The sequence below is a fragment of the Narcine bancroftii genome, chromosome 3 (assembly GCF_036971445.1).
Source record: "Narcine bancroftii isolate sNarBan1 chromosome 3, sNarBan1.hap1, whole genome shotgun sequence".
Classification (NCBI taxonomy): Eukaryota; Metazoa; Chordata; class Chondrichthyes; order Torpediniformes; family Narcinidae; genus Narcine; species Narcine bancroftii.
The window spans coordinates 288,887,983-288,908,554 of NC_091471.1; the positions used below are offsets into that span (position 1 = coordinate 288,887,983).

The window sequence follows — 20,572 nt, forward strand, 5'->3', positions numbered from 1 at the left end:
GAGCACCTACGCTCTGTCCAAATCAATTTCAGGGATCCAGTGGCCAATCATTTTAATTCTGCACCCCACTCCTGTGACAACATGTCTGCCAAACCAGGACCACCCGGAAATGGGTGGAGGAGCAACACCTAATATTCCTTCTGGCACTCTGCAACCGGATGACATGAACATTGACTTCTCCAGTTTCTGCTTGACCATACCCTGTTCTCCCTCTCTTTCCTATCCCTCACTCTCCTTTTTTTCAGCTCTCTGACCTCTTCCCTCTCCATTCACAGAGCAATCCTGCCTCCCTGCTTTCTCTTGTGCCCTCCCTTATCCATTGCATGTGCCCGTGGGCCTACGCTCTTTCCCTTGTTCCTCCCCCCACCACCAAACCTGCCTACATTTTGCTCATACCATGGTGAAGTGTTCAAGCCTGAAACTTTGGTTATGTATCTTTATCTTTGCTATTTAAAGTATGCTGCATTGCCTGCTGAGTATCTCCAGTGTTGGGTTTTACATACAAAGTGACATGCTCTGGTAAAAAAGAGGGGTGAAAAACAACTCACAAAGGAAACAACTCATCCACCAGGCTATCAATTTTGTCAGAGACTGATTTATGCAAAAATCAACAAGTTAATCGAAGAAAAAATACTTGAGCATTGGCAGGCCATCAACTGTTAAGTACTGATATTTTCTCAGTGGGGAGCACTGAGGTGGGATTTAGCAGTGGGAAATTAAGGTCATATTTTGGAATGTGGAGGTCAAATATGGCAATGTTGGTGTTAAATCAATATATTTATGCCCAGGTCATGCTGGTCTACTTGCTGTTGACAGCTGTCAAATGATGATCACATGACACCTTACATGCTTTATAAATGCAGAGTGTGCGTTTTGCAGCAGAAATATGTACAAGTTTTTGGAGGCCAGGAAGTTGTACCATCAAAACAGATTTTTATCCTTTCGCTTACTTCACTGGTGTTTCTGGTACCTTGCTGTGCACAAATTCACTCTTATTATGAATGTATGCAAATAGTTGAAAAAAAGCTTTATGTTTTTTAACAAAAGGGTTTTGCATAATACTGCTGTGGGACCTATTGTTATGTTAATACCAGTTGTGTTCTGAAGGCAGTTCACTAAATCATAGAAATACGTATAATCCTCAGATATTGCCCTAATGATTATTTTGCACAAAATGGAATGGTTAAAAGAGGGGTATGGACCGGGTGCTGGTCAGTGGGACTAGGAGGGTGGGGATTTGCTACGGCATGGACTAGTAGGGCCGAACTGGCCTGTTCTGTGCTGTAAGTGGTTATATGGTTAATACAGCTGTAAGTTTCTGTGTCTAATTTCCATTTATTTTTTTAATTATGAGCACTAAAAAAAATACTGATTTACTCATAATGATCATGTGCCTTGAATATCTCTTATTTTATATCAATAATTATAGAAATCCCAACCATCCCAGTGAATGTATTTACAGTATTTGAGCCTGGCTGTGTTTTGACATAGATTGACATCTATGTCACTTTTTCATTGGAATTACATGCTGGTCAAATTAACATTTGAAGGTTTAATTCAATCAGAATATTTATTAAAATGGCTTTATCCTCACTTTTGAATCTATTTGCATTCTTTTGCCTTTCACTTCTGTTTGACATCTTTCTTTCCTCCTGTTGCTTTTGTGGACTTTGATGCTGTGGTCGTTTAGATCACCAGTCAATCATTTAACTTTTCCTTATTTTCAACCTTTATTTTTAAAATGTTTATTAATCCATTTCAGTCACCTATGATTAGACTATTATAAACATGTTTTGTTTATTCTGCACAAGCTCTCACTTGCTAAATATTTTAATTGCTTGCTCATTTCTTTGAAATTAGCCCCTTTCAAATATGCATCCATTTCCTGGACTTAAATTGCTTTGTCTCCTAGATAAGCTTCATTATTCTGCAGCTGCTGTTACCTGTAATACCTGTATTAAAATTATTACAGTTTTTTCTCAGCCATCTAGAATCTATGCAGAATAGAGAGTGGCAGTTGCATGAACATGCTTGTCTCACAAGAACAGCTCAAAATATTTATTGCACATCACACACTAATGCATGAACGTTTATCATCTATCATCTATTTACCTTTTTAAATAACAAGGTTTAACACTATGATTCTATATTTTAAGGATTATTGTAAGATACAAAAAAATAAATCAAATGAATGACTGCTCACCTTCAGATGAAGCACTAAAAATTCAGAGGTTGTTGATAATCAGCCTACAACTAGATTGCCTTTACATTAACTAAAAAAACATCTTTTCACATTTATTTTGCATAACACAAATAAAAATCCCCATTTAAACTTATTTTCATAAAAACAAAACAATTTGTGCATAGACTTTCATGCAGGGACTAGCCTGGGCTAGATTATCCCCAAAAATCACCATTCTAAATGTAAAAAATGGAAGTGCAAGTTAAATGCTATGTTTTGGATACTCTAAAGGGGTTTTACAAACTTCAACAGAACTTTTATGAAGTTGAAGGCTGAGAAGATTTAGGCTTACCAGCCTTCTTGAATAGATCGTTTTGTCGGTTTGTTGCATGCTCTTGTCAGCCACAAACGAGCCTGCAGCTGACGTGGACTTTTTACCCCCTCCATAAATCTTCGTCCGCGAAGCCAAGCCAAAGTGAAGTGCATGCTCTTCTTCCCTCATGAATGAAGACAGTCAAACTGCATGACAAAAAGACAATTTCATTGCTCAACAAGTTTCAAGACATTTTTGAATCTTTCAGCAGAAATTTTCAAAGAAATATTTCCTCTGGCTCCCTTTCATAGAACCAGAGAATACTACAGCACAGAAAACAGGCCATTCAGCCCTTCTAGTCTGTGCAGAAATATTATTCCTCATGTCCCATTGACCTGCATCCAGTCCATAACGTTCCAGTCCTCTCACATTCATGTATCTATCCAATTTATTCTTAAAACTTAAAAGTGAGCCTGCATTTACGTCAGATGGCAGCTCGTTCCACACTCCCGCCATTCTCTAAGTGAAGAAGTTCACCCTAATGTTCCCAGTAAACCTTTCCCTTTTCCCCCTAAAGCCATGTCCTCTCATATTTATCTCTCCTAATCTGTCTAAACTTCATAATTTTGAAAACCTCCATCAAATCTCCCCTCATTATTCTACACGCCAAGGAATAAAGTCCTTACCTGTTAAATCTTTCCTTGTATCTCAACTCCTGAAGAACCGGCAACATCCTAGTAAATCTTCTCTGCACTCTTTCAATCCAATAGTTTGGCCACTAGAACTGCACACAATACTTCAAATTTGGCCTCTCCAATGTCTTATACAACCTCACCATAACATCCCAACTCCTGTATTCAATACTTTAATTTATGAAGGCCATGATGCCAAAAGCGTTCTTTACAACCCTGTCTACCTGTGACGCCAGTTTCAGGGAATTAAGTATCTGTATCCCCAGATCCCTTTGTCCCTCTGCACTCCTCAATGCCCTACCACTTACTGTGTATGTCCTACATTACGTTCTTCTTCTTGAACTGTAGGTTTGTTACTATTCAAAACATTTTCTATTATTTCATCAGTATTTAATGTCTCTGTAACACAAGCATCTTTTGCCAGCCACTCTTTAAGTTCATCTTTCAAATTTTCTCACAGGATTTTCAGCACTAATGGTATGATTTCATCATACACATTTATCATTGCGTACATTCATGAAAAGAGTCCATAGATTTGTCAACATCTTCAACATTTCTGTGTGCAGTGGGTTGTATAAAGGTGATGTGTCAGCATACTGGAGGGAGATTGAAAAATTGGCTGAATGGTCCTCCAACAACAACCTTACATTCAAGTCCCAAAACTAAGGTTATACAGTCCAATGATCATTGGGGGGGGGGGGGGTATCAGATGTGAAGAGGGTTAGCAAATTTAAGTTTTTGGGAGTCACTATCTCGGAGGATCTTTCCTGGACCAAACGCACAAATGACATCATGAAAAAAGCACGTCAGCACCTATACTTCCTCAGGAATTTGTAGAAGTTTGATAGGACCCCAGAAACCTTGGCAAATTTTTAGATGTGTGGTGGAAAGTGTGCTGACTGGCTGCAACACAGTTTGGTATGGGGACACCAATACCCCTGAATGTAAAGAGCTGCAAAAGGTAGTGGACACAGCCCAAGACATGGCAGGCAAAATCCTCCCTACTATCGAGGACATCTATAAGGAACACTGCCATCAAAGCGCAGCAGCAATCATCAAGGATCCACATCACCCAGCACACGCTCTGTTCTTGCTGCTGCCATCAGGAAAGAGGTATAGATGCCACAAGACTCACACCACCAGGTTCAGGAACAGCAGCTACCCCTCCACCATCAGACTCCTCAACAAAAAACTCAACCAGGGACTCATTTAAGGACTCTTGTGCACTTTATTGATTTTTTAAAATTCTACCATCATCAGTTTGTTACATTCATTATCTGTTTACAGTTCTTTATTTATTTACATGTACAGTTTTTGCTTTCACTACCAATAAGTGGTAAGTCTGCCTTGCCTACAAGAAAATGAATCTCAGAGTAGTATGTGATGCCATACATGTACTCTGACAATAAATCTGAAATCTGAGTAAAAATTTGTGCTGCTATGGCTTACTCCTAACAAAAAGGAGACACAGAATAAGTAGATTTCAAAAGAAAAGCCTACTTCTGACTGCCTCTTTAAGATAAAGAGGGAAGTTTCATCATTTTGGGAACATTGATTTCAAAGTCTTCATTCAAAAGAAGAAGATTTGACCTCCTGCAAAGGCAGGACTTGTATCATCCTATCCATAGAAGATACATTTGTGGCCCAGAAGATGGTCACTTTTGCTTGAAGAATATCTCTCAAGGACAACTCATTGCAAGAATTGTGAGTTTAAAGGGGCCTGAAGATATGATGCTTGAAAGCGCTTTATAATTATTTCCGAACTGAAAATTTAAGGCCTTCAAGCAAGACTAAAATGATGCTGTAGTTTTAAAACTGACTTTTCAGAGTGGAACTTTAATTACACACATACATTTATATTTGCACCTAGTGGGGTTAAATTAAGAGTTAAGTTAAGAGATAAGTAAGAATGTTATGTTATTTTTAGTTTAATAAAAAGTATTATTTTGAATTTACCTTTGTCTGGTGAATTTTCCATTGCTATTCCTTTGTTAGTGCTTGAGTTCCAAACAAAATTAATAGGGTGGTTATTTTGTAACACCCTGAGATAACATGCTTTTACAAAGCCTTAGTTGAGCAAATTATCCCTCTCCTAATCTTGACAATTTATTGAACACTAACTTTCTCAGGTTACATATTTGTAACAGCTTATTTTCTCACTAACTGACTCCCATAATATCAAGTAGTTTCACAGAAGTTTCTCATATTGACGGCAAGATCACTTTTCTTTTAATCCATTTAGTTATTCTGAACATGTTATGGTCTTTGAAGTTAATATCAACTCTATTCTCAGCAATTTGCTAAGGTATTTACACTGTCACGCATTCTCCAGTCAGGCATCATATTTTGAGCATTTCCAGAATTCATGCATGTTCAATGTGTTATTTATTTGTATTCTTCAAGTGCTTGGTTATTTAAAATCCCCATTGAAATCAATGCTGAGCAGGAAATAAACATGGGAAGTTTAAAGTTCAAATTTATTATCAAAGTACATACATAACATCACACAACCCCAAAGGGGAGAATGTCACGTGATGCCGTGAGGGACGACATGCAACCTCACAACTCCCATAGGATTAGTAAAAAAAGTACCTATTTAGAAAAGTTTTTTAAAAGAAAATTGTTTTAAAGTTAGTATAAAACATCTAACTAAATTTTTAAGATGTCACCTAAGGAAGAAAAAAAATGCCTAAGTTAACTTACTAAGAAGTCACAAGAAGTAAAAAGAAACGGGGCCTACCTTAGCATCGAAGGAGGCTGCTAACATACTTCCTGGATTTGCCGGTGAGGACCCGGGAGAGGGACCTTCCTCCTGAGCCTTCTTGGCATTGAGCTATAAAGGTGGCGCCAGAGGGAAATGTAAAACTGCATCGCCCATGCATGAGAAGTCCGACATGCACAGTGGAATAGAAAAAGGTTGAGAAAAATTTCAAGGTCTCTTAAAGGGGCAATCTGGCATGTCAACTTCAGAACATGAAGGAGACACAGCCCAGTGGAAGAAGCTTCAGCAGAGTATGAAAGTGAAGAAGATGTGTCAAGTTCATAAGAGGAACAGACCAGAGGGAAGAAAAGAATTTTTAAGAAAGAAATAAGTAAGATTGAATCAAAAATTGATGAACTTGAAATGAAAATTTATTTGTCTCTGGAAAATAATTTTAAATTGTTGTCAGAAGAATTGAAGCAAGTTAAAACACAGTTAAAGTGGACAATGCATGAATAATGTTACACAAAGGTTCAAGATAGTTGAGAGGAAGTGCAGCGTATTGAAGATAGATCTAATATGTCTGAAGATTTGATGACTAGTTTAATCTCGATTAATTAAAAATTCTTGAAGAAAGTCAATATTTTGGAAAATTATAGCAGAAGAAACAATGTTAAAATAGGTAAAGAAGTTGAAAATGTGATTCATTTTTTTCAAGAATGGATTCCCAAAGATATTTGGAGAGGATCATTTTGAAGACAAGATTTTAACTGAAAGAGCCCAGAGAGCTTTCAGACCAAAGTCGGGTCTAAACCAGACACCCCGATCTATCCTGGTTAGATTTCAGAATTTACCAGGACAGAGAGAAGCTCTTGGGTTTGGTAATGAAAAGGGCTATGGAATATGGACATTTGAACTATGAAGGGAATAAAATTTTCTTTTATCCAGATTTGAGCTAAACTTTGTTAAAGAAAAGGAAAGAATTTAATCTAGTTAAGAGAGTTTTGTATGGTAAAGGTTAAAGATTTCTGTTATGTTATCCTGCTATTTAGAAAATTTTTGTACCAGGTCAACAGAATGGGTTTTTTTACAAATTTTGTTCAAGCTGAAGAATATGCTCAGAGTTTGTCTAAAGTTCAAGTGACAGAAGGCACTGAATTGTTACAATGAATTTAATATAGTTTTATTTTCTTCTTTTTTGATGGATGAAGAATTGATATGACATTATCTATTCTTACGTTAGATGGAATTGATTGGTTGATTAAATCAAGTTTTTTTTCCCCATGGGGGTCGAGGGATGTGTTATGTTGGCTTCTGGTGGTTGCGTGTGTTTTCAAGGCTTAGCCATGACCTGTAAAATGGAGGGAGGAAGTGCTGGCTTTTACAGCATTTCTTTGGTGGGGATTTTTGATTTTCTTTTATTATTTTAATATTTTAAACTATTTTGTGATACTAATTTACATTCAATAGAAGATAAATTTATTATTTTGGATGTATTAAAAGCATATTTGAGAGGAAAGATTATGTTTTACTTCAAAAATTAAAAAAGGATTATATGAGAGATATAGACAAATTAGAAAAAGAAATAACAGTATTGGAAAAAGATACTCAAAAATCACCTTCAGAGTATAAACATAGGTTTAATTACTAAGAAGTTACAATGTAATACAATATTGACTTATAGAACAGAGAAAATGATCATTAGATCTAAACAAAAATATTATGAATTGGGGATAGATCTTATAAAGTTCTGGCTTTACAATTAAAGGCAGAACAAACTTCAAGCATGATTACTGCAATACAATGAGATAATAAGAAAGTGACATTTAAACCACAAGAAATAAATGAAACGTTTAGGGAAACTTATGAAAAATTATACACTTCAGAATCATTACAGGATGAAACTATTATAGATGATTATTTGTCACAGATAGCATTACTTAGATTAACTGAGACAAATAAAGATCATTTGGACAGACCATTTACTGAGCAAGACGTTAACAAAGCACTTCATTGTTTACAAAATAATAAGTCTCCTGGAGAGGATGGATTTTCAGTGGATTTTTCTAATGAATTTAAAGATTTAATAATTCCTTTATTTATGCAGGTAATAGAACAAGCTTTTAGGTTACATGTTCTTCTAGAAACTTTTTCTACAGCGATAATTATGGTTATTCCTAAAAAAGAGATCTATTAAAACTAGCTTCATGTAGACCTATTTCATTGTTAAATGTTGATTATAAAATTGTGGCAAAGGTATTAGCAAATAGAATAAATGATTGTCTTCATGAATTAATAAATATGGACCAAACAGACTTTGTTAAAAATATACAAACTTCTGAAAATATAGTAAGGTTATTAAGTATAAGTATAAAGAAGAAGGATTAAAGTGTTGCAGTTGCATTGAACACAAAGAAAGCTTTTGATAGATTAGAATGGGACATTTTATTTTAGGTAAATTTGGTTTTGGACTTAATTTTGTAAATTGGATCAGAGTACTTTATAAAAATCTTAAACCTAGATTAATAACTAATAGACAGGTATCACAATCATTTAATTTGACTAGATCATGGAAGCAGGGGTGACCCTGTATTAAAATGAATATTTTTCCAAGAATTCAATATTTGTTTCAGACTTTACCAATTTCAGAACCTCAAAAAAAATTTCAGGATTCAAATAAACAAGTTAGGAAATTTCTTTGGAAAGGTTAGATGGCAAGAATATCATTAGAAAAATTAACATGGAAATATGAATTAGGTGGATTACAACTTCCTCATTTTAAGAATTATTATAAAACATGCTTCTTTATTTGGAAATATTAAACCGTCATGGGTGGAAATTGAGTTTAAAAAAAATTAGAGAAAATATACTTCAGGAATTTATTTATAAATGGGAACCCAGGTTAATGGCTGCTGAAAGAGATGCTCCATTATTGAAACATTTGATGAATATTTGGAATAAGTTTAAGTTAGAAAATGATGGAATTATTTTGTCATCAAAGATAACCCTTTTTAAATATCTGGTATACTAAAGGAATTTCTTAATTATGAGATTGGTAAATTAATGTCATTTGATCAGTTAAGAATTAAATATGATATCCCACATAATATTCTTTTCTATTATTTTCAAGTGAAAGCTTATTTAAGAGAGAAATTAGGACCTGATTATGGTATCAAAAGATTCTATAGATTTAGAACAGTTAATTTCCAATGAAATTGTTAAAAAGATTATTTCAATAGCATATATATTACAAGACAAAACACTTAAATTAGGTTTCTTTAAGTCAAGAGAAAGATGGGAACAAAATTTAAATATATCAATAGATGAACAAATTTGGCAATATTTATGTAACGAGGTTATGTCTAATACAATTAATGTAAGATATAGATAACTTCATTATAATTTTTTACATCAGTTATATATATTACACCTCAGAAATTGAATAGATGGAAACTGAATATATCGGAACAGTGTTTTAGATGTGGTGAAGATATTGGAACTTTTATTCATTCTTGTTCAAAAGTTAAACCTCTTTGTTTTTGCAACAGGTTACAGGTGTTTTTCTGTTGAACCCTGGGTTATTTTTGATGGGAAATTTTGAAAACATAACTCCTAAATTATGTTTATCAGATTTTCAGCTGAAATTTGTTAAATTAGTTTTTATGATAGCAAGAAAATGTATTGCTATCACTTGGAAATCAGATGTTTCATTAACATTAGGAAGATGGCAAACAGAGAGTCAAAGTTGTATTCCATTAGAAAAAAAATTACATATAATTTGAGAGGTAAATATTCTATATTTTTACATATTTGGAGCCCATATACTTGAACATTAGGTTTGAAATTATAAATACTTCCTTTGAATCCTCCAGACCAGATAAGTCTTCCCTTAAAAATAAATAATGTTTTCTTGAGAAACGTTTTTGGGATCTTTGTGCATTTCATAAAGCAATCTAATTCAATATTTTAGTAATTCAGATTTTTTTATATAATTAGTATTTTTAGTGAGGTGTGGAAGGGGTTGGGGGTTGGGAGGAAGGGTCTAGTTAAGGTTTAGATGGGGTTCTTTTGTTGTATTTTCTTTTTCTATATATAATTCAACATGTATTTTATCAATAACTTTTTAATAATGTGATATATTGTGTTTTTTTATTTGTTTAATATGTGTTGATCTTAAATAAAATATGCAAAATAAAAACATACAACCCTGAAATTCCTTTTCTTGCAGGCCACGCAGAATTTCTACTTATTGGTAGCTCAAAAAACTGAACTCAAGAAATGATACCATACAAAAGATAGAAATGTAAACAAAGAAAGAAATGCAAACAAACTGACTGCAATACAGAAAAAAGTAAATAGTAATAAATAATGTGTGAAGTAAGAGTCCTTAAATGAGTCTATGACTGAGTTTGTTGTTTAGGAATCTAATGGTAGAGGTTAGCAACTGTTCCTGTCCCTGGTGGTATGTCTTGTGGCACCTATATCTCTTTCCTGATGGCAGCAGTTGCAAGAAAAGAGAATGTCCTGGGTAGTGTGGATCTTTGATAATTGTTCCTGCTCTTTGACAGTGGTGTTTTATGTAGACTTTCTTAATGGTGGGGAGAGTTTTGCCTGTGATATACTGGGCTGTGTTCACTAGCTTTTGCAGGGCTTTCCACTAAGAGGTAATGGTGCCCCCCCCCCCCATAGCAGGGGTTCAGCTTTTCAGCACACTTACCACTACACATCTATAGAAGTTTGCTAAAGTTTCTGATGTCATACCAAACATCCGCATACTCCTGAGGAAGCCGAAGTGCTGACATACTTATTTCATGATGACAGTCGTGTGGTGAGTCCTGGAAAAGTCCCCTGAGATAGTAACTTTGAGGAATTAAATTTGCTCACCCTCTCCAACCCTGATCCCCCAATGATCACTGAATTGTACACCTTTCCAAAAGTCTAAAATAAGCTCTTTTATTTTGTTGGCATTCAGTATGAGGTTTTTTTTTTCAAAACTTTATTTATTAATTTTAACGTATGAAGAAAGTAAGTAATTCACATACAGAAAAAATACAAAATAAAGTAATACAAGTACAAAGTAACATAGTTAATACAATACCAATCTCGGCATCTCCCCCTAACAACTAAAAACTAAGACTAAAAAAAAACTATTTTTAACCCCTAAACCCCCCCCTCCCCACCCCCACGATAAAGAGTGAAGAATTAATACTATTAGTATAATAATAAAAAAAATATATATATATCTTAAAAAAAAGATCGATATATATAAAAAAAACAAAATATTAATTAAGTATTAATTATTAATCCAAAATTTTTTTATTATATAAGAATATATATGAAAAAACAAAAACAAAAAGAACTTAAACGAAAAAAAACAACTAATAATTAAAAAAACTAAAGAAAAGAAAACAAAGAAAGAAAAAAAAAGAAAACATATATATATAGAAAAAATATATAATAAAAAAAAGTTTTTTTAAAGAAAAAAAATGATTAATTCAAACTTATTTAAATTGTATATAATCAATAAATGGGATCCACTTTAGCTCATAAAAAGACATCTTATCTTGTATAGAAAAAGATATTCTTTCCATAACCAAACAAAACTTCATCTCTGAATACCACCTATCTAAAGACAATACATTTCTATTCTTCCAAGTAATCGCTATACATTTCTTGGCTACTGCCAGTGCTAAGTAAATAAAAGAGATCTGGTAATTATCTAATTCTAAATCAATCAACGGTTGCATATTCCCTAATAAAAATATATCAGGGTCTAATACAATATGAAGATTATATAGATTATTAAATACAGATTGAATACCTTTCCAAAATTGTTGTAACCGATCACACAACCAAACAGCATGTAAAAAAGTACCAGAAACCTGATCACAATGAAAACAAAGATCTGACTTACTAAAACCAAATTTTTTTAATTTTTCGGGTGTTAAATATAATTGATGTATAAAACTATAATTAATCATCGCCAATCTAGCATTAATCAATTTTTGAACACTATTACGGCAGATTTCAGACCAATCTTCTTCAGTTATTGTTAAACTTAAATCTTTTTCCCATTTCATTTTATCTTTATCCCAATCTATTTTACTTTCACTTTCCAACAAAATACGATACAAACCTGATATATAACCCTTTTTTGGAAATGAGAGCACATATTTCTCAAAAACAGTTTCAGACAGTAAATTCATTTGACGACCGCATACCTGTTTTACAAAAGATCTTAACTGATAATACACAAATATAGAATAACCACTTATATCAAATCTCTTTTGCAATTCTACAAAAGAACAAAAATGACCTTCTAAAAAACAGTCAGATAAATTATGTATTCCTTTCTCCTCCCATTGTTTCAAAATAGTATTAGATACCGTGAAAGGAACAAGTTGATTATTATAAAATGGTAATCTTCCCGACCACTTATTTTTCAATCCCATTTTATGTAATTTACTTGTCCATAAATTCATTAAATGTTTCAATATTGGTACATCATAAGTTCGTAACAAATTTTTATTCCATCGAAATAAAAATTCATTCGAAAATTTTTCAGAAATAACTGCCAATTCTATCTGTGCCCAACTAAGCGTATCTTGTGTGGCCATTAATGCGCTAAGAAATCTAAATTGAGCTGCTTCATAATAAAATTGAAAGTTAGGTAGCCATAACCCTCCAAATTGAAAATCCCACATCAAACGCCACCCTAGGAAATTTTCCTTTCCACAAAAAATCCCTAATTACTTTATATAAATCCTTAAAAAATCTTTTTTGTAAACAACAAGGAATTTATTGAAATAAATATTGTATACGAGGAAAAATATTCATTTTTATAGTCTTAATTCTTCCTAATAAACCCAAAGGTAAATCTTTCCATTTAACTAAATCTGCCTTAATCTTCTTCATTAAAGGAAGGTAATTAAGTGAATATAAATTTTGGTAGTCAGTATTAACATTAATTCCCAAATATTTAATTTGTTTCATCCACTTCAAATTCGTAATATTTCTAAACATTGAATAATCATCTTTACTAATTGATAAAATTTCACTTTTAGTCCAATTAACCTTATAACCAGATAACTGACCATAAATCTCTAAGGAATCTTGAAGTGCTGGCAGAGAAACATCAGGATCCACCAAATACAGCAAAACGTCATCCGCAAATAAATTTATTTTATAATCTTCATTCAAGACTCTCATACCTTTGATACTATCATTCTGATGTATTAATTGTGCTAGAGGTTCAATAACTAAAGCAAACAAGGCGGGTGATAATGGACATCCTTGTTAAATTAAAGGATTCTGAAAGCAAACCATTAGTAACAACTCTAGCTTTCGCACCATTATACAGAGCCCTAATACAGAGCCCTAATACAGAGCCCTTCCCCTTGCCTCAGTCCGGGCACAGGGGCAGCAGCGGCGGCGGCCCCAATCCGGGCAGGGGCGGGGGGGAGGCGGCGGCCCCGGCCTCGGTCGGGTGGGGCAGGCGGAGGCCCCGATCCGGGCGGAGAGTTGTGGGTGGCGGCCCCGGTCCGGGCACAGGGAGAGCGGCGGCGGCCTCGGCCCCGGTCCGGGCAGTATGGACCAACCTAAGAGGGGAGGCAGACCCCTCCAGCCCGGGTAAGAAACCTGCATAGGAGAAGGTCACTCCGATATAAAACCTACGACCCAAGGACCTCGCTGCCACGTCCCAGCTTGCTTGGCCACGGCACACGAACCATGGGTGTAAAGGGTGGGGCCAGTACTGCGCACACTGCACTCCACCTAAAAGCTCCTTTGCGCAGGCCCGAGGACAGGTCCACGTCCTCCCCCTCCACGTCCTCCCCCTCCACGTCCTTTAAATCTTCGTCCACGAAGCCAAGCCAAAGAAGAATCATATCAATAAATGAGAGACCAAACGCAAACTTTTCAAGCACTTTAAATAAAAACTTCCATTCTACTCTATCGAATGCCTTTTCTGCATCCAATGAAACCACCATTGGATAATTCTTCTGAGATTTAGATCTATTTAACAAAGTAATTAATCGTAGAATATTATCCGAAGCATACCTATTTTTTATAAAACCTGTTTGATCACGATGTATTATCTTTGGTAAATACTGAGCCAACCTATTAGCCATAACTTTAGCCACTATTTTATAGTCTACATTTAACAAAGATATAGGACTGTAAGAAGCTACCTGTAAGGGATCTTTATCTTTTTTTGGTATAACTGTAATTATAGCATTAGAACAGGACTCAGGTAATTGAAAAGTATAATAAAGTTGTTGTATTACATTCTTAAATAAGGAAGATATATCAACATAAAAAGTCTTGTAAAACTCAATAGAAAAACCATCTCCATCAGGCGCTTTTCCATTTGGCATATCTTTTATAGCCATTTCAATTTCATTATCTGTAAAAGGTTTATCTAACTCTTGTCTGTCTTCTTGAGATAACTGTGGTAAATTAATATTTTTCAAAAAAGAGTCTATTGCATCTTCTTTTATCTCTTTACATTCAGTCAAATAAAGTTTTTTGTAAAAATTATAAAATTCATCGTTAATTTCTTTTTGACTAAAAGTAATACCCAATTTATTTCTAATAGCTGGTATAATCCTAGATAACTGTTCTTTTTTTAATTGCCAAGCTAATACTTTATGAGCTTTCTCACCCCATTCATAAAATTTATTTTTTGAACGATTCAACAGACATTCAAATCGATATGACTGTAACTTATTATACTTCAACTTTAAATTAGTTAATTGGATCTTTTGGAATTCAGTAGCTTTCTTTTGAAATTCTTTTTCACGGATTGTTATTTTTTTCTCCAAATCCTCAGTTTCTCTAACTCTCTCTTTCTTCAGTTTGGATGCATAACTGATAATTTGACCTCGTAAAAAAGCTTTCATTACGTCCCACAAAACAAACTGATCAGAAACAGAGTGAACATTATTAGCAATGAAATCCTCAATTTGTTTTCTCAAATAAACAATAAATTCTGGCTTTTGTAGTAACATAGTATTAAATCTCCATCTTAAAGTATGTTGTGTAACTTGAGAACTTTGATATTCCAGAAATAACAATGAATGGTCCGAGACTAACCTTGCCTTATAATCCACAGATATAACCTTATCCTGTAAATGTGCCGAAATTAAAAATTAATCAAGTCTTGAAAAAGAATTATGTCGAGAAGAATAAAAAGAAAAGTATTTCTGTGTAGGATTAAATCTACGCCAAATATCAACTAAATTCAAATCTTTCATCATATTAGCCATATGTATCGCCATCTTAGATTTCTTAATTACCTTTGGATACTTATCTAATAACGGTTCTAATACCATATTTAAATCCCCCAATCATCACATTGGAATTAGCTTGTCCCAATAATAAAGATATTTCTGTAATAAAAGCAGTTTAAGTAGTCTTCCTCCATTTTTCTCCTCGTCTTGCAATTGAAACAGTAAATTCTTATGTACCAAAACCGCAACTCCTTTTGCCTTTGAATTAAATGAAGAATAGAAGACTTGTCCAACCCAGTCCCGCTTAAGTTTCAAATGTTCTTTATCTGTCAAATGAGTTTCCTGTAAAAAGGCCACATCTACTTTAAATTTTTTTAAATAAGCAAGTACTTTCTTATGTTTTATAGGATTATTCAAACCCTGAACATTAAGAGAAACAAATTTAAATTTCGATATGTCTTACAACAGATAGAAAAAACCCCAACTCTTAATCCCTTACCCTCTCTTAATACGATCAAAAAAAAGAAAAAAAAGAAAGAAGAGAAAAAAAAGGAAAAAAATTTTTTTTAAATTATTTAAACAAAAAAAAAACCCTTCACTCTTTAATCTAATAATACAAAAAAAAAGAAAAAAACGGGTAGGAGGTTAAAAATACCCCCTCCCGTCTAAACCGCGCAATGCGGTAACTCCCCAAAAAAAAATGGGTGTGAGATAACTCACACGTAGCAGATGACTTTCAGAAAATAGTGCCTATCCAGTTCTCTCCTCCAACTCTCACTTCATCATAAACTAACATCATCATTATTTAATATCCATTTTTTTTTAAAAAAAGCATTAGAAAAAAAAAGGACAACTCTTCTTTCAATCAACTCCAACTGCCGAGTCACCATACGACCATTCCTTCTTGGAGCACGGCTCTTTTCTTCCATCTTTTGTCTCCTTGAAGATCGCGGCGGACTATATCTCTGTGGAAACTGAGTGATTGGCAGCTCTTGAGCAAATGCTATAGCTTCCTTTGGAGAATCAAAGAACTTTGGTTGGTAACCATCTTGAAAAACCTTCAAAACAGCTGGATATCTAAAGGTTGCCTTATAAACCTTTCTTCCACAACAACTCTTTAGCAGGGTTGAATTCCCGTCGTTGGAACATAACCTCTTGACTCAAATCCGCATAGAAGAAAACTCGATTATTTTGAATCATCAAGGGTGATTTTCTCTGTTGTGCATTTCTAATAGCCACTCGTAAAATTATTTCTCTGTCATAATAATTCAAGCAACGAACCAAAACAGGTCTTGGACTTTGACCTGAAATAGGTCTTCTACGCAAAGCTCTGTGAGCACGTTCCAGTATTATACCTTCCGGGAAATGTTCTTGACCCAGCACCTGCGGAATCCATTCAGTAAAAAATTTTCTTGGGTCTGGTCCCTCCATACCTTCCGGCAAACCAATAATCTTTATATTGTTCCATCTGGATTGGTTTTCCAAATAATCAATCTTTTTCACCAAATGTTTATTTTGAGTTTGTAAGTCTTCAACCATTTTGGTCACATCAAGAACTTGATCCCATATTTCGTCTATATCTTCTTCACACAAATTAAATTTATCTCTCACTTCAAGCTTAAAAGCTCCAAACTCAGCCATCTGTTGAGAATGTATTTTCACCAGGGTATTAAACCTAGTACCAAGTTCAGTCATAATCTTGGATAATCCCTGCATTGTATAAGATAATTTAGATTCAAGATTCACAAGAATCTTTTCAATTGGAAGAGATTCTAGCTCAACAGATTCCTGCTTCTTCTGCATAACCAAAGGATCTTCTGTTCCTTCCTTCATTCTGGTTGCCTTCCTTGTAGTATGACTGCGTGTGGAAACCCCAGCCACAGCCTCTCCAGCAGTGACTGGAGGACGCTGGCCGGGGTTTTCCCCAGTCCATAATGTATTAAGTTCTCCCAGTACATCAAGTTGTATAGGTTCTTCTATCTCAAGAGGTGCAGTTTGCAGCGCCACCACTACAGTTGACAGATGCCTTTCCCCAGCTGGTGTTTCAGCTGATAATACTTCAACTGATGATACTACAAGGGCATTCAGTGTGAGGTTGCTGTTAGTACATAATTCAGACAAGTTTTCAATCTCCCTCCTGTACGCTGACCCATCAACCTTTGTCTATAGCACCCACTACCATGGTATCATCAGCAAATTTGTAGATGACATTGTGTCATACCAAGCCACACACCCATAGGTGTAAAGAAAGTGAGTGCTGTGGTGCTTCGGTAATGATGGAGATTGTGGAGGACAGGGTCTTACTGACTGGGGCCTGGTGATGATGAAATCCAGGATCTAATTACACAATGGGGTATTGAGGCCCACTTCTTGGAGTTTGCTGATCAGTTTTAAGGGGATGATGGTATTGGATGCCAAACTATATTTGATAAAGCAAGAGCATCCTGATGTATGTGTCTGAGCTGTACAGGTGTTCCAGGGCTTTGTGTAGAACCAGTGGCATTTCCCATAGGTCTGTTGCTGTGGCAATAAAATTGGAATGGATCCATGTCACTGCTCAGACAGGAGCTGATATGCTGCAACACCAGTCTCTCAAAGCACTTCATTACTGTAAATGTGAGTGCCCCTGGTCAGTAGTCAGGCAGGTTTGATTGAGGACTGTTTGAAACATGTCATGCCATGTGGATGGAGATATTGAAGATACCTGTGAACACAATGGTCAGCAAAGGTTTTTGGCCAGGTACTCCATCTGGATCAGATGTTTTCCTTGGATTTACTCTTCTGAAGGCAGCATGCACGACATCCTTAGATTATGACAGTAGAGGATCATCAAAGAACATGAACTTTGAACTTTTTCATTTTAGATTAATACACGGATCTACGTGCACCAATTTTGAGAAGTGCCTTATGCTCCTATCAAGGACTAACTCTTCACAAATTTTGCAGCATTCAGTAGGAAAAAAATTGATTGTACAAAACTGAATAACACATCTCAAAAAAATTTATAGAAATACACATTTTAAAAATATATTTTTTTTAAAATTTAGACATACAGCACTGTAACCAACCAATTCAGCCCTATGTCCATACCATCCAATTTACAATCCATTAACACACCCTTGATATGTTTTGAAGGGTGGGAGGAAACCATAGCCCCAGGAGAAAACCCACACAGACACGTACAAACTCCTTACAAACACCATGGGATTCGACCTCAGGTCTGGTCCAAGTCGCTGGCATTGTAAAGGCATTGTGCTAACCACTATGGCCACTGTGCTGCCATAAAGAAAGTAAACGCAAATGGAAGAAATTCAAGTGACATTTCACTCCAGGAATATAAATATCTTGGAAAATATATTGTCTTTGTAATAGGTTAGATGAAAATACACAACAAAAAAGCTACTAGCTAGACTAATAAATTGTAAATACCAATTTGTGCTTGTAAGCATAATAGTTAATCCCAAACATCCTCCAAAATAAAATGAAATTGTCTTGCTATTTGATTCAAACATGATTGAGGACTGTTTGAAACATGTCATGCCATGTGGAGGGAGATATTGAAGATACCTGTGAATACAATGGTCAGCAAAGGGGACTGAGTTGCTGAGTATTTCCAGAATATTCTCTTCTTCATCTTGAAATAACTTTTTTTTCTCAATTTTATTGCTTATAAAAAGACATGTGCATCTCAAGGACTCATGTGACTGTAGAGCTGAGCTGTGAGGGTACCTTGAGATAGGATGGGGACGGGGTTCACGTTCACCTACGTGTGAGAGGTTCAACGCTGTCTGACTCATGGAGGTGAATGACATATTTTGTTCAAAATGCTAGGTGACTGAAAAATTTAAGAAATATGTCCTTAATTTGTAGCAAAAAAGTACTTTTTTTCCAAAATTATATGAATATTCATCATCCCCATCTTTTTTTACAATCAGTTTAATCTCAACTATAAGAATTTACTAAAAACAAATTCTCTATTGGCATTTACATAACAAATTTTTTCTTTAAATTTCCTAAGTAGAACATAAATGTAAAACTGAGCTCTATATCACTGGTAAATTCTACGTTCACTTCCATGTTGTACGGCACTTGAATAAATATTTGCTTCAGCTCAGACCTGAACTTCATAGGTTTTGCAGCTCTGGAAAGGGCTGTTGGCCATCACTGAGGCAATCACCACAAATTCCATGACCAGCAGAGGCATGGAGACATGAAATTCATTGAGAATTATGGTACGCTGATATTGAATCCTTTTGTTTCATATTCACTTCTTACAAGATACAGATGCTATAAGAAGCACCCCTATTCACTGATTATCTAATGGCATGGTCATGTCTTTCTCTCTTTCCCTTATTGTGTTAGCTGATACATTATCCAGGGCACAGAGTGAAGCACACAATGAGAGTTCCATAGTCAGATGTGAATCTCCACGTGAATCTGATCACTGAATTTCTTCCCGTATCTGATATGAAATCCAAGTAGATGGCAGCTGAAACAGAAAAGGACATAGTTCTACAGAAGTTAATCAAGATTCTGGCCTAGAGGTGAATGTCAGCCATATTACATCAGAGCTGAGTGTTGTCAATGGGCTTCTACTCAGACAGAGCAGAATTGTCATTCCTCAATCACTGCAACAAGAGATACTGAAAAGAGTGCACGAGGGGCACCTTGGAATGGAAAAATGCAAGAGGAGGGCCAGAACTGCTGTTTATTGGCTAGGGATAAATGTTGACATTGACAGAAAAGTTTCAAGCTGTGAGACCTGTTTGAAACATCACGCAAAACAGACAAAGGAACCCAAGATCATAACTGACGTACCAGCAGAATCATGGCAGAAAGTTGGGATTGATCTGTTCCACATGGATGGAAAGAATTACTTGCTGGCTATTGACTATCATTGAACTATCTGGAGATTGTGCTGCTTCCTAATGTGTCTGCTGCTTGTGTGACCAAATATATGAAATTGATCTTTGCAAGACATGGAATTCCTCAAATTGTCTACAATGACAATGGGCCATGCTACATCTGTGGAGAATTCCAGAACTTTCCAGAAGAGTATAATTTTTGACATGTGACTTCAGGTCCTCTGCATCCACAGTCAAACAATAAAGCAGAGAAAGGAGTTCTCATAGTTAAACAGTTGCTCAAGAAAGCACTAGACAGTGGCTTAGATCCATATCTGGCTCTCTTGTGTTACAGAGCTTCTCCACTTAAACATGGCATGTCACCCACTGAGTTTCTGATGGGACATAGACTATGCACCACATTTCCCTACTCTACAGTCCCAAATGAGAACAGATGTCAAAAGGAAACAAAAGCATCTGCAATGGAAACAAAAATCAAACTATGACAAGTCAGCAAGAAGCTTAGGGCCACTGGCAGAACATGACATAGTGAGACTCAGAGATTCTAACACTTTGGACAAAAAGGCCACTGTTCTGGAGGAAGTAAATC

General features: G+C 35.2%; 1 long non-coding RNA gene across 1 annotated transcript in view; it reads right to left on the minus strand.

Moving 5' to 3' along the window:
- Positions 1-2,540: 2,540 nt before the first annotated feature.
- LOC138756515 (uncharacterized) overlaps positions 2,541-20,572 on the minus strand; it is a 102,336-nt gene continuing 84,304 nt past the window's right edge. Inside the window, exon 3 of the long non-coding RNA XR_011353124.1 lies at positions 2,541-2,701. This is a non-coding gene — a long non-coding RNA (uncharacterized lncRNA). The remainder of the gene's footprint in view (positions 2,702-20,572) is intronic.